The sequence below is a fragment of the Belonocnema kinseyi genome, chromosome 8 (genome assembly GCF_010883055.1).
Source record: "Belonocnema kinseyi isolate 2016_QV_RU_SX_M_011 chromosome 8, B_treatae_v1, whole genome shotgun sequence".
Taxonomy (NCBI): Eukaryota; Metazoa; Arthropoda; class Insecta; order Hymenoptera; family Cynipidae; genus Belonocnema; species Belonocnema kinseyi.
Window position 1 is genome coordinate 59522775 of NC_046664.1, and position 7226 is coordinate 59530000.

At 28.8% G+C, this 7226-nt stretch overlaps 1 long non-coding RNA gene across 1 annotated transcript in view; it reads left to right on the plus strand.

Annotated features, from left to right (window-relative positions):
- The first annotated feature begins 2463 nt into the window (after positions 1-2463).
- The window catches only part of LOC117178753, a 5760-nt gene continuing 997 nt past the window's right edge, over positions 2464-7226 (plus strand). Inside the window, exon 1 of the long non-coding RNA XR_004467831.1 lies at positions 2464-2620. This is a non-coding gene — a long non-coding RNA (uncharacterized LOC117178753). The remainder of the gene's footprint in view (positions 2621-7226) is intronic.

Genomic DNA, 7226 nt, shown 5'->3' on the forward strand with positions numbered 1-7226 from the left:
GATCCTTCACAGTTGTCGACATGTTTTTGAAGTGAAAATTTGCATCACTGGCATTATTTTGAAATATATTTGCCTCAGTGCATGATTTTTCGTCATTTTTTGAGGTTATGGCTCAACCATGATGTGATAGATGATTTTGATACCGAATTTGAATTCAGCGCCCCAAAATCCATAGGAATACGTGTGTCATGTTACCAGATCCGCACACTTGTTTTTCTTTGTGTGGCTGTGTTATTCATCAATATCTACCTCATCAAGGAAGGTTTGTCCGAAAATGTTTTAAAACTTCTTATTTGACACATTTATTTATAATTTGAGCCTAGGAAATTAAAAACAGAGTTTTAAAAAAATATCCATGTAATGTGGGCCTTAGGCTATTTCGAGCGTGGCTTAAACTCGGATGGGTTATAGGTTTGAAAACTAGGACCACTGTACATTCGATGATATCGGATCCCTGAATTGAAACACGATAGTCAAGTAGATGGTTTTCTAAAGTTTTCCTCTCCCCTAGTGAAAGATCCGGGCAAATGCTTACTGAAGAACAAAACTTTCAACCCGAATTCAAAACTCCAGGAGTTTTATATCTGAATTATTTTTTAAACTGAATCATTGTCCATCTAAAACTAGAGAAAAGTTACATTTAAATTTAGGCAGTGTTTATGTGTACCGAAAAAATCCTTCTATTTGCAGCGAAAGTTTAATACGTAGAATCTCTTTTCCAGGTACAACTATTTGTCCCGAAAAAATTCGGTTATTTGTACCAAAATTTCGGTACAGGTAGGTGCAGCCTTATATTTAAGTAATGATAGTAATTATAGTAATTATATAATTTAATTTACATTTAAGGAAAATAAAGATTTAGTGTAAAGGTCTATAAAAAGAAAGCAGTTGTATGTTTCTTTATAAACAAAACATAACAAAAATTTTAATAAATCTCGTTTTTGATCTCAAAAATAAAAGTTCATGAAAAAGACAAACGTATAAAAGTTGCTTTTTCTAGAAATTGACGATTATAGGTTGAGATTTGATTGATACTTTGGTGCTTGAAAAAGTTTCAAATCGTTCGCAAAACGACTTTTTCTTTGAAAGAGGAAGTCTTTTATTATTGAACTGCATTTAAAAAACTTTTTTAATAATGATATCGTCAGAAAAAAGTTTAAGAAAAGATAAGAGTTTATCAAATTGAAAAAGGAAGACGCGGAGATGTATGCAAAAACCGCATTCCCAGAAAAAATGTTGGTTAGCTAGTTCTGCACTGCAACTCTATAAATATTCAAATGCTTGAAAAATAGTAATTTTACATGCTCATATGAATTACTTTCTAAAAACCTGCGCACACCTATCCTGCCACTCCATTTAATTCCAAACCAAAAGTAATAATAAAATCTAAATTGCAGGCTGAGATTCGGACTTTATTAATTTTTTTACGATTCTAATTCTTATAATATATAGTTTGTTTTTCAGATACTAACATTTTTGCTTTCGTTTTTTTAAAAATAAGTTTAAAGTATCATTTTTCGCAAATTTTTAATTATGGCATTAATAGATACAGGCACTTTAATTGTTTAAAATTTGCGAAAATGAATTGCTTTTTGAATAACAAAGAATTTTTCCTGATAACTGGGGAGCACCCGATTAGAGCCATAAAAGACTGCATGGATGATGACGAAAAAATTTTTTTATTGAATGTTTATTAATTCGTGTTTTGTACTTTTAATAACCCTAGCTGTTTTTGAAAATGTTGCAAAAGCATATTAGAGTTTGATGCTTAAAAAATATTTTTGTCTTAGTTGGATGCAATTCTGACCCGATAATATTTTACGCGGCGATGTTTTATTATTTATCAATAGTTTTCTAACTATACTTTGCTTTTTTATTGGTTGACAAAATTGTTTATTAATAAAGTCCGAGAAGGATTTTCTAAGGCATGTTAAGAATGAATACCTCTAAATGTAGAAAATCATAAAGAACATGTTAAATTAAATGTGATCTTTCAAAATAAATTTTTAACGAAATACAATGGAATAATTGTGAGTTTTAATACACGGTCTATTAATGTTTAACATAATTTAATTTACTTAAAAAAGTGAAACATTTTTTAAACTAAAAAAGAAGCCAAACTCTGCTGGAAGCTTGCTGATTTCATTTGAAAATAATTCCAACAAAATTTAAAAAGTTCCTGTATGTTGAAAAAAACATGATTTCTAGCAAGAAAATATTGCGAATTTTTGTATTTATTGCTTCAATATTTTTAGTTTTCGAATTCAGTGTATTTGCATGCCGTTCCAAGATATAAGTTATAGCCTTTCTTGTCGTTCGTATCGAATTTTAAGCTTAGTAATAAACCTTTGAAGATAAAAAAAAACATTCTTCTTACTCGTAATGTCTGATGAAGATAAATGAACATAAAATATTGATGATAAGTCCACAAATTTTTTTATTTTCCACATTTTTTCATCCTCTGAGGTCTACTCTCTTACCATACTGATAGACGCTACGTATAGAAGCAGGATCGTTGTTTTTGTAATAAAAATATTACTTTCTGATTTCTTGGAATATTATTATACATATACAAACATGATGAAGTTCCTAGTCCTTAATTTAATGGCAATTTCTATCGGTAAGTGTACCAACAAATAAATTTAATTTACCAAACAATTTTTTTTAATTCGTTTTTTAATAAATTTAAAAATAATATTAGTATTTTCAAATAAAGAATCTAGAAACCACCTTTTAAAATGTTGAGCTATACTACAATTCTCTATGCTATGAAATAATAATTTTATTTCTTACTTTGTTGACAAAATTGTTCATTAATTAATACTTGAAATGATTTTACTTTTTTCATATTAAAAATAAACTTCTACAAATGTATAGTAAACCATATTTCACTAAGCTTCTGAAATAAAGAAGCAGCTTGCAAACATTTTCTATTTAAGTTTCTTTTATTTTTTGTAATTTGTAACACGCACTATTTTGGCTATCGAGCTGAATTTAATTTTGGAGCATCAGTAAAATCAGTATTTTTGTCCTAAAGCGTAGCAGGCTATCTCTATATAATATGAAAAAAAGATTCAGTTTCTACCTTAGTATACATTCGTATCAAAAACATTGGCACAATTTTGGACGTATTTTTAGAAAATTCAGTACAATATTGTGATAAATATATACCCCTGACCAAACCGTAGACCCATACATTTGTCATATTACGATCAATGTAGTAACCAAACCGAAAACATGGACCCTATGTGCAAAATTACCCTATGTACTATATTACCTTAAGTGACATATTACTCTATGTGCAATATTGCCCCATATGCCAGATTACTACATTTTTTATTCCAATCGTGAACAAAAACTTATCCTAAATTGTTGTAATATTACATTACCTAAAATATATACAGCGTATTACAAAAGTCCTGGAACGTCTGAACAATTCCTCAGCTAAGATATTTTTCAGGGAAGTGAAGGTCATTATTGAAGTAACTTTCAACGGGGAATTGAATTTTATTTTGATTTTGACGATGTCATTGGTACATTGTAACCTTGTAGGTCACTTAAAGGGTTATTTAATTTTAAGCAAGATCTGCATACCTCTGTTTGAACTCATGTTCGAACATAAAATTTACACCTCTATCGATTGCTGATGTAAAAAGGGTGGTTTCCATTTTGAAAAGAAGTTGACCTTGATAAAAATTTGAGGTCGCTCTAGGCTCATTTAAAATTAAACAAGGTCTGCACATCTCTGGGAATCGAAGCTTTTCAATTTTTTTGTAACGAGCAAAGTTACTAATTTTAGTAATGCGCATTCAGTGGTGACCTTAAGCATCACCTTGTCGATAACATTCAAGGTCATTTGAAGCTAACGTTTTTTATTGAATACCTCCCTTTTTACATCGGAAATCGATATTTCATCATATATCTTATGTTAGAATATGTACTTAGGTCAGAGCTCCAATTTAAACTTGACCCAGATGTATGCAGACCTTGTTTAAGTTTAAATGACCTTAGAGTGACCGTCAAGGTTAGAATGTATATATGACCTGCGTACATATTTAAAAGGATAATCTTCTTTTCCATCGATTGCCGATTTAAAAAGGCGGTTTCCATTCAAAAAGAAAAGGTTACCTTAAAAAACCCTTGAAGGTCATCGTCAAAATTAAAACACAGGTCACCAATAAAATCTTCTTTGAAATGTCACCGTTTTTTGTTAAAAATGCAAATGTTTGGTTGAAAATAAATCAGTTTCGTTTATGGTTTCAAGTATTTGATTAAAAATTTGTAGATTTTGGTTGAATTTAATGGATAAACTTCCTAATAGATAAATTCTCCGATTTTTCAATTTTGCAAAATCTTTCAAACAAAAGTTATAGATCTCATCAAAATATATATTTTTTCTAACACAAATTTTTTTGCAAGACTGATAATTTTCGCGAAAATTAGTGATAATCAAGTTTTTTTTTTAAAACCCATAAAAATCATGCCTTTTTGCTTTCATCTAAGCCAATACGCACAATATCGCTAAGTATTTAGAAAAAAATTGTATAGCTCATCAAGTTACACATTTTTTGTTTCAAACATTATTAGCGGCGAGCGATAGTTTTCGGCAAACTTTGTGATACATCGATTTTTATAGGGAAAAAACCTTAAGGGTGGGGGTTTAAACAACATTATGTCTGAGTCCAGTCACAGGGGTGTCTTCCCGTCACCCACGTGACCTGGTAAAGGGGTAGGGGGTTAAACAACTTGGAAACTATCACTTTTGGAAAAATTGTTTGAAAAAGAAAATTTGTATTTCAATGAGATCTAAAATTTTTGTCTAAAGAATTTCGCAGAATTTGGCGTATTGGCTGAGATAAACTCAAAAATTCATGATGTTTATGGATTTTTTCACATAAAAGACGATTTATCGTTCCTTTTTTTGGCAACTGTCACTAGCAAGAAGACAAAACAAAAAATATGTACCTCAATGGGAGCTAAAACTTTTGTAGAAAACATTTTGCAAAATTTTACACTTTGGCATAGATAAACGCAACTATGACTTTTATAGTCATTTCATGGTTTCACCATGAAGATAACCTGGTTGTCAATTTTCACTATCAAATTCGTAATCAGCGCAACAAAGTACATAAGTATGCGGAGTTTGAATAAAATCAGAGAATTCAGCTATTCGGAACTGTACCCAATTTAATTGTTTTTATTTTAATTTAAATATTCCTTGTTTGAAATATCAATTATTACATTTTTCGTTAGTGATTAATTTTTTTGGTTGAAAGTAGATCTGCTTTGTAAAAAAAAACGAAATTTTTCGTGAGGACTCATCACTTTATACAAAAATTAATACCTACGGTTGAAAGTCTAAATATTTCGTTCAAAACGCATTTTTTGTTGGGAATTAATTATCTCAAATCAGAATTAATCTATTCCATGTTTGGTTTTTTAATTCATATTTGAAATTACAAAATGATCTCTTTTAGTTGAAAATTCAGTTATCTTGTTAGAAATGCACTATTTTGTCAAAAGATCTCCTTTCTAGGTAGAAAATTAATCTTTTAGGTTAAAAAAAGATCTTTCGGTCATTTGATTGTTCTTGAAGATTCATTATTTTAGTTAAAAATTCAAACGAATTGTTTTTTGTTATTTATAACTATTTTAAGGCTTAAAAATTAAGGATTTTTTGTCTGAAAATTTAACTATTCAAGTTTTGTTAAAAAATTTTCCTTTATGAGCTAAAAACTCAACTGTTCGGTAGAGGAGTCTCGCCTTTTGTTGAAAATCGGTATTTTTCAGTAAAAAATTTAATAACTTTGCAGAAAATTTAACTATTTTATTAAAGCCATCATTGTTGGTGGATCATTAAACTTTTTAAATGAAAATTCTTCCTTTGGCTGTGTGTTCTTGAATAAAATAAATGTTTTACACGTTCAAGGAAATTTTTTCCTTGCAAACGAAAATCTGGATTCGTTGAAATCTGATTAATCCTTCAAATAAATATTTATTTTATGCAATGAGTTTGATTTTTTAAATTGATCAGGGCGCATTGGTATTTACTAATTAGTCTCGATTTAAATAAAGTCTTTGGGTTTAAATAAAAGAAGTAATTATTTAATTCATTAGAATATTAATCAAGTATTATATCGTATTTACATTAATATTCATTATTTTAGTTAAAGGTAATGTTTCATTTGAAAAGTCAAATTAAATTATGCATAAAAAATAAATATTTGGTTCAATTAAATGAGGAAATGAATAATGGGAATTTTTATAGCATTAAACTAAAATTCTTTAGGCACTTAATTGCACACTAATGCGTAGGTAATTATATGCCACCTGATACTTATTGAGGGAAAATTATTAATTTCTGCAAAGTTTGCTGAATAATTTCAAATTTTCTATGACCGAAAAAAGTACTATAAAACTTTTAAACCATCAAGTTCAATCATGCCACCCTAAGTAGTATAATAATTTCGAAAAACATAAAAAATATAAATAATTTCAAATATTAGTGGCATTTGGGATATTTTTAATACTAGGTAAGAGTTTTCAATGCAAGTGATTTATTATTCTTACATTAGAAGGCGAGAAGTTCTAATTATTTGCAATTTTTATGACATTTATCCACTTTAAAACATGAATAAGAATTTCTCTTCAAAATGAAAGCTTGTCTTTTGCCATATCTGTAAAAAGGCTACTGAAATGGCAAAAGGTTTTGCAAAAAAAATCAAGACAATTACATAAATCTTTAGCAATCTCTCGAAAAGTCCATTTTCTATTCTTCAAGAAAGTTGTTCTCTCACCAATTTCTTAATGATAATTTTAGCGTAAAATATGAAAAGCGGGTTTCAAAGAAAATACTATTTTTTTTGTACCAATAGTTCAAAATATTAGTTAATATTTACAAAAATTTTGTAAAGCTACACGAAGAAAAATAGATGTTAGCACAGACTATCTAGATATTAATAGGTAATATCTTAGCGATTTAACTATGGGACAGAAATCTAGATACTGAAGTAGAGCATCCGTAGATATTCAAAAAAGAAGATTTTAACTGACAATATCCAAGATATTAAAGGGCAGAATCTAAGGTATTCAAGAAATATTTTTTAATTGTGCAAAAATTACCCGTAAAGCATGCCATTTTCTGTAAAATGCAAAAGAATGTTAATATCGTAGTCCTCTGTTTTGAAAATCCGAATCCTCAAGCATTCGCCTTTTTGCATAATTAT